Here is an 8,643-nt window from a genome sequence, read left to right on the forward strand (position 1 = left end):
AGGGTCTCCCTGCCCAGCTGTGATCTCTGGGAGATGCTCCACCCACACACTGACAAAAGGTGGGTGGCTGTGCAGAGAAAGGAGTCATGCAATGTGGTCAGCTACATCTCAGCTTCTCTGTCCAGTAGGATTTGGGAAGGAGGAGGAGCAGGAGAAAGAGCTGTTGCTCATTCAACTGCCACTTCACACAACTCAGTGCATTTACTGGAAGCCACCATGTCAAATCCTCTCAGAGATAATAAGTAACCAGCTAATGCGGGAAAAGTTCATGAAGCAATTTTCAATGGATAAATGGAGCATTATCAAATGTTAATAAAAGAACTATCTAGTGTTAACACTAATCTGCTATGGTATTAGTCCATTAGAAGTCCTCTAATTTTCTAAGCTGTGAAGAGCTCCCATACCTTGTATTTTGGAAGAAGAAATATATGTGTGTTTTTAAAGGCTATTATTGATTTCATAAAAGTTTCATCAAATTCTAATTAGGTGAATTATTTAAAATTTACTATTAGAGGGAGGGAAGCTTTGAATAATAGAGCCCTTTTATAAAAATGAATGTGAGCAAGAAAAGAAATAGAGTATTTATTGTCACTGTAATGATGGGAGAGGAAGCCAACAGAGCTGAACCCATATGGAAACTGATGTGCCAAATGTATGAGTAGCTAACATCTACCACCTTACTGTCCAAAAGGCAAGATTACAAAGCTTAGCAAACTAGTTTGGATGAAGATTACCCAAAATTAAAAACAAAAACAAAAACAAAAACAAAAAAACAAAAAAGAAGGCCCAAATCTTTTAAACAATGACAAAATCTTGTTCAACCCAATCTTAAATTAGCAGACAAGTCATAATGTCTAAGTAATAAAATACTCTACAAAATGTTCGATAGAATTCAAGGTTTTTAAGTTAAAGGAATTTTGATGTTCAATCATTCTCAAAGAGTTTGTAGGCATCATTAAAATCCCAGTGGGAGCCTGAAAGAAAAAGGACACAGTTATTACTTGACACATATAACACAATGTTAACTCAAGTTGTGTGTTATTTTTTTGTAGAAGTGTAGTATTTTCCAAGCTGGAGTTTATCACTTGAAAAGCTTGGGCATGGTCATAACAGTAATGAACTTAAATTAGTCACACACAGTGGAGTAAATTGAGAAGGTAAAAGTTCAAGTACCCAAGCGAACACGAATGGTTTCCTTTCCTTCTGCCAACATGAAAGGGATCAAGTTAAGTAACTGTGAAGGATTTACTCAGCCCACCCTCAAGTGTGAGTGCACACTCAGTATAAAGACTCCCCCCAAAAAATCAACATGGCAAAAGAGAAGCCATCTGTTTCAAATGGATGCAGTGAGAAAACCCAGGAATGGGTACACAGCAGCAAAACAGCCATGGCGGCCCCTGAGCACGCAGTCTCCCATCCCAGGGCAACTGTGAAGCCTCATTAACTGACTTCTCATCTCTCTGAAACTGTTTTAAACCACGACCGCATGGCTTTCCTTTTCTACCTGAAATATCTGCTTCCAAATAGTTCTCAGTGCAAGTCCGGCTGAAAAATTACGAACCCTAGTATGTCTGAGGAAACCTTTGCTTCTGAACCACACTGCCTGCTATGCCCTTCCCTACTCCTCTGGTTGATCCCCATATCATAGTTTGGGGTGTTTTCATTATTGCATATTGTTTATATGTAACAATAGCTTTAATTAAAATTTTCTTACAAATATACAACAACATTTGTTCACATTTACCTTTTATTGCACCCTCTTCTCTCCCGCAGTTCCCTAAGCAGTCTTACTTCTACTTTGATATCTTTTTGAAAAGCTAGACTTTGCACATGTGAGAAGACACAAGGTGTGTAGTATTCTGAGCGTTGATTAAGCCCCACTCCTTCGGGGACACCTTCCTGCTGATCTGAAGTAGACCACCTTATCCGGGCCCCTGTTTCTGCCCCTTCTTTCCTTCCAATGCTGCCACAGCTTTCACACATTTTTCAATGTACCTTACTCTTTCCTATCGACACTAGAAAAGATGTGCTCCCTGAGCATAAAGTTTTTTTCCTGTCTTGTCTAAGTTGTATCCCTTTTTATTTTAATTAGATATTTTATTTGTTTACATTTCAAATGTTATCCCTTTCCTGGTTTCCCCTCTGCAAACTCCTTATCCCATCCCCCCTTACCCTGCTTCTATGAGAATGCTCCCCCACCCACCTACCTACTCACTCCTCCCCTCCCTAGCATTCCTCTACACTGGAGCATGGAGCCTTCACAGGACCAAGGGCCTCCCCTCCCATTGATGCCAGATAAGGCCCCTTCAGCTCTTTCAGTCCTTCCCCTAACTCCTCCATTGGGGTCCCTGTGCTCAGTCTGATGGTTGGCTGCGAGCATCCTCATCTGTATTGGTCAGGTTCTGACAGAGCCTCTCAGGGGACAGCTGTATCAGGCTCCTGTCAGCAAGCGCTTCTTGGCATCAGCAATAGTGTCTAGGCTTGGTGTCTGCCTGTGGGATGGATCTCCAGGTGGAGCAGTCTCTTGGTGGCCTTTCCTTCAGTCTCTGTTCCACTCTTTGTCCCTGTATTTCCTTTAGACGGGAGCAATCCTAAGTTGTATTCTTAATGCTTGACATACAGAAAAGAAATCAATAGCTACTCAATCAATTCCATTCCACTCTGATCTAGCCCATGCCAGCTTCCTTTAGTCTTATCAATTGCTCAGCAAAACAAACTCACTATCTACTCAGTTTCATCATTGATAGTCAAATCAATATGCAGAGATATAGGCCAGGGTCTGGGAGGTGCAGCTGTCAAAACCATTGTACGCTCAGAGCCTCTGGTGTAGAAAGTATTTATCATGTTGTGCATGTTACCACTTCAACCATGTGGGCATGCAACTGTCTTAATCCCGATTTCATAGGCAAGGAAATGAAGATCTAGAAAGGTTAACAATGTGCTCAAGACATCACAAACAGTGAGAATTCTATATTCTACAAGGAGAAATGTAGTATCTAACCCACCATGAGTACCAGGGTGGGGGAGGCGGAATAACATGAGCTGGACATTCAAGAGAAAAAAAAAATGTATAGGTTAGGGAGGCCAGGGTCGTTTGTAGGAAGATGAAAGTTGAGTTGAGCTTTGAGAGAAAGAAAGGTTAGAGTTTTAATGAGTGAACACCCAGGAACTGCTTTAAGGGCCCTTATCAGAAAGTAAACAGTGAGAACTAACCTACACAGGAAAAGATACTAAAAGAACATGAGAAATGTAAATCAAGAAAAAAGCCTAAAGATGAGTTGAGGATTGAAGGTTTCTGTGATAACTGCAGTTGACCTGTTCTCTAGTGATACCCCTTGTTTCCTTTCCTTCTGCTTCTGGTCACTACTGCCAGTTATAAAAGCTTTTGGATGACAGGCACTATCAAAATTTAATACTGTCATAGGCAGGGCCATGATAGAAAACTCCAACAAAGTCGGCAGGTGAGAAAAAGATTAGCCAGGGAGACCCGAGGGAGGCCAGGCACAGGTCCAGTCCATGCCAATGGTACAGAGAGAATACAACCCTTGCCTTTGAGGTCCTTATGTTCTTAGGTGGACCTGACTGCTGCTGTACATTCTGCAGCAGAGGGAATGCAAAGGGTCACAGCTCTCAAATTCTGCGAAACAAAATTATTTAAAAATGAATGCTGGGGCTAGGAAGATGGCGTGGCTGAATATACTGCTTAGTGTGCAAGCTTACCTACCCGGTTTAGGATTCCCGTGCCTGCAGAAACCGTGGCACATACCTAAGCCCATGCGAGTGGTTGGAAGGGGCAGGGAGATAGGCAGATCCTTGAGACTCCAAAGGCCAGCTAGTCTAGCTGAAACATGTCTCAAAAACCAACGTGATAAACAGTAGATGAAGACACCTAACATTGACCTCTGGCCTCTACATAAGCACACTCAGGCAAATGCACCCATGTACACCTGAGCACACATGCTCACCCACCACACACATACAAACACACACACACACACACACACACACACACACACACATACACACATACATACAAGTGCACATACATAATATTTAAAATAAAAATTAATTCCATGGCTAGAACGATGTCTCAGCCATGAAAGGCTAGGATCACTACCCAAAATGCAAAAAATTAGTTCAATAGTTATCTAGGTTAGTCATACGTTCAAAGGTATTTATGCAAACATTTCAATACTAAAACTAGTATTTTCTATGATAAATGAAAATAAGAGAAAATAAAAGTTGCACATACTTATTTACACAGAGTAGGGAGACGGGCATTTGAACTTATTAATGTAGCTGGGAGAATCCCCTTGGTGAATAATCCAACTTTCTGTTCATTTTTCCTAGTCCCTGCCTGCGGCTTTCTGTAATGAAATTTCTTAACCTGAAGAAACTTAACTTTCCCCCTCTTTCAGTAGAAAGCAATTACCTCAATTCTCCTAACCACACCTACCATTTTCCCTTGAGTATTTCCCTAATTTCCTAAATAAGTAAACACACACACACACACACACACACACACACAGAGTGGGGGGAGGCAGAGAGAGAGAGAGAGAGAGAGAACCCAGTGTACATAATTCTGCTGTTTACACAACCAAAGACAATGATTTTTTCATTCCTGTACTTACTTTAGAAAATTCGACGTTTCCCGGTTTATGGGAAGTGACCACTGGAGAACTTCACAGCTGCAAAATTATAGAGACTTACTGCTCTCCCTCTGTGTCCACTCTCTCTCTCTCTCTTCTCTCTCTCTCTCTCTCTCTCTCTCTCTCTCTCTCTCTCTCTCTCTCTCTCTCTCTCTCTCTCTCTCTCTCTCTCTCTCTCTCACACACACACACACACACACACACACACTCACACACACACTCACATACACACACATCAAAAACGTGTGAAGGTATATTAATAATCACACAACTGTGGAGTGCCAACCGTACCTTAGGAAGCATCAAAGCAGGGAGGAGGTGTGACTTGGTGACATGCTCGCTATTCTACCGCCTCCTTCGCACAGACCTTATGCATGGCTTAGACTCCTTTACTGCCCGCTGCTTCAGGCAGTCACTACGTTTTAAGATAAAACATTTATTGTGCATGGCAGCCATTCTCTTAGTGCACGGGATGCACCCTGTAACCCGAGGCCCTCTAGGAAGCTCTAGTCTATTTTCAGCTGCCGTAGAACCTATTACTTGGTTGGCACAGTGCCTCTTAGTAGCTTGAAACACTAATAGTTTAAAAGCATTACTGCAGGTTATAGAATAGACTGTATAAACAGCTCTTGCCTGGGTTGTGGGCTCTCTGGCTCACACACTCTAGGTGTGGCCCCTCCCTGTCCCCAGTCCCGGCAGACTCTACAGCCTCTTTCTGCACTTACAGACTAGGGGCCTTGAAGGACACACTCCCATCCCTTCCATCTCTGCACAGTCCCCACGCACTCTCACACACACTGAGGACAGCATGCATTCTTTTTTTCATGTAGGCCCAAAGCCCAAATATCTCCAGTTCCAAGCCAACGACCCCAAGTCCTGATTGGAGCTTCGGTTTGCACGTCTCTCTGTTACGACAATTTCAATGGAAGAATTTCATCCTTTTGTCTTTTTTTAAACCAGGACCTGAGTTAGAGTTGCTCATGTGGAATCTGTAGCTTTCCTACCTTTTCTCAGAGCTCATTCTGCTCCTTCTTACAAACCCCCAGTCCTGTCACAGATGGAAGTTTTCCTGTTAATACGCTATGCCCTTCCTTGCTTAGCTGGGATGCCAGGACTGCCTGCTCTAAGCCTTACCTGTTCCCAGGTCTATATATTCTCTACCCTTTAACTTATCCCTTGGACGCCTACGAATCTCAGTCATGGGACTTACCAGAATACATTTGGTACTATATAAACTTGTCCTCAAGTTTTATTTTCCTTGAAGGGTTTTCAATGTCGTTTAATCTTTGAAAGTTCTCACAGAATTACAGTGGCATAATAGGTTCAGAGAGCTAGAATAGGGTCATTTATAAAGCACCTACTATGAATCAGTTACTAAAACAATATTGTACATATAGTGTTCATTTCCCAGACAACTTTTTCAATATTTTCTCCTTTCATCCAGGGAGAACTCAATAGTTTAAGTAATTATCTTAAATAGCAAACAAAACAAACAAACAAAAAATGATAGAAGCAAAGGCCAACTGAGATCTTCCTGGTTCAGGGTTTTCCTGTTCCGTGCCAGTTAGTACCATGCATGCCTGGCTCCTTGACCTTGTACCATGCCTGGCTCCTTCCCTGGCCTTTTTAGCATGTCCGGCTCTTCCCCAAACTCGGAGCTACCCTTCACTGACTGTGTGTTATATTCCAGGGGGTATTCTTATGTTTGCTCCGTCGCAGATAAGAAATCAAGGCCAGGAGATGTTGAACAATTGCTTCAGATGCCTCAGAATCAGTAACTTCCACAAGTAAGTTATAAACCTGATGCTAGAATTCTCCTTCATTAATAGGATCAAATTGATTATGTAAATATGTTAATATATAAACAATTGATCAAGAACACGAGAGATTCGTAATTACCATTTTTCATTATTAACTTCACTAAACCATTGCATTTTATTTTATACTTTATTGTATACAAGTGACTTGGAAAAGTAAGGATAAAATGCACCCCACAGAAATAAGTAGCAGTCTGCTCCCCCAAAGGAATATTAAACTATACATATTCACAAGGAGCAAAGAGAGAAGAAAGATGTAGAATCAGAAGTAACCACCAGCTTTTAATTTAGTATAAGAATATAATTTCAGTAAAGAAAAAAATGGGGAGAGGCTTAATGAGAATTAGTATGGCTGACTGCTGAGGAAGACTGTGTTCTGACATATAAGGATAACGATAAAGTCCTTAAAGTAGACACATCATTTAACCTGACATGATTTGAACACTGCTATTCAATTTTCTCAATGACTATTAACTTGATTAGAAAATCCCTATTGCTTTTTAAAGATATATATATGTGTGTGTATATATAAAATGAAAAAATTGAACAAATTATTTCCAAATAAATGTCTCTAAAATTGTCCTGCTGGTTCTGGCCATGTTAGTTTCTAGAGGTCCCAAAGCAGAGCTAGCCTGCAATGCATTATAAATGGGTAATTAACATTCACATGGAGGAAGGAAGCTGGTGAGTGATGTAAGGGAAAATCATTTTATTACAGCTAACCATAAAGCAACCATTTCAGACAATAATAATCTAATTTACTGAGCCCCATTAACAAGGCCATTGTTATTCCGCCACTCACCCCATGTCTTTAACTGGCATGTCTGCCAGAGAAAACAATAGGTTAGATCTTTCTTCATGATTTTCAATCACAATTTGTTCATTAGGCTCTGGCACGCTCAGCGTATAATTTCATAGGATTTGTTTATCAAAAGATAACCAAGGAATGGAAAGGTTTCTCTTTAATTCTATTTCAAAGTAAAAATATCAAGTTATAAGATCACATGAAAAGATTGTTTTTGATTATCTAAACAAGGTGTCCACAGATCGTGGCTCATACGCCAAAAACATATACCTTGTATGTACTTGTAAGACAAAAACTAAACAAAACAAAGCAAGGAAGCAAACAACCTCTTGATTGGCACACAGATTCCCATCCATTTGTGCATTGTGTTCGGGTGTCCTCTCATCACAACAGCAATGCAGTTGTATCAGGAATTGGGAATCTCCCAAAGCCTAAAATACTTCCTGGCCCTTTAATGGAAACAAGTTTCACCTCTTGTTTTCCTAGGCGAAACACTATGCCTTCTAGACGTCCTCATCTGTTCTCCATTCTCATTCATTAATCTGTTTTTAATCTACTTTACCCAAAATTATTCCATTTAAACATTTTTGTTGCCTGGTAAATCTCCCATCTCCTATTGGTGTATACTTACCTTTTTTAGTAACTAGCACAATTAATTTTATTCTAAAATTTATTAAACTTGAATATTATAAATGTCAAATGTGTCCCAGTTTCTCCATGAGATTGATTTAAAAAATCAACTCAATAATGATAAAAAAGACAAATGGAAGAAATTTAAAGCTTTACTTAGTGCCCTAGCTAAGATTTCTACTGCTGTGATGAAACACCATGACTAAAGCAACTTAGGAGGAAAGGATTTACTTCACTTAAACTTGCACAGCAGTGTTCATCATCAAAGGAAGTCTGGACAGGAGCTCAGTCAGGGCAGAAACCTGGAGGCAGGAACTGAAGCAGCAGTCATGGAGGGGGAAGGCTTACTGTCTTGCTTCCCCTAGCTTCCTCAGCCTGCTTTGTAGTAGAACCCAGAACCACATAGGGCTTGCCCCTACACAATAGGCTGGGTCCTTCCATATCAATCACTAACTAAGAAAATACTCCAGGACTGGAGAGATGGCTCAGTGGTTAAGAGCATTGGCTGCTCTTCCAGAGATCCTGAGTTCGAATCTCAGCAACCACATGGTGGCTCACAACCATCTGTAATGTGATCTAGTGTGTCAGTAACTGCATGCTCATATCCATAAAATAGATCAATATGTTTCAAAGGAAGAAAGGAAGGAAGGAAGGGAGGGAGGGAGGGAGGGAGGGAAAGAAAAGACTCTATAGGTTTGCATATAGCCTAGTTTTTTTTTAATTTTTTTTATTATTATTTTCT

The 8,643-nt window shown here is 40.7% G+C and overlaps 1 protein-coding gene across 1 annotated transcript in view; it reads right to left on the reverse strand.

Moving 5' to 3' along the window:
- Positions 1-888: 888 nt before the first annotated feature.
- Positions 889-8,643, reverse strand: part of LOC110317355 — a 35,770-nt gene continuing 28,015 nt past the window's right edge. The window contains exon 7 of the mRNA XM_021191797.1: positions 889-974. The gene's annotated coding sequence lies outside the window, so the exon portion shown is untranslated. The remainder of the gene's footprint in view (positions 975-8,643) is intronic.

Source organism: Mus pahari, chromosome 2, assembly GCF_900095145.1.
Source record: "Mus pahari chromosome 2, PAHARI_EIJ_v1.1, whole genome shotgun sequence".
Taxonomy (NCBI): Eukaryota; Metazoa; Chordata; class Mammalia; order Rodentia; family Muridae; genus Mus; species Mus pahari.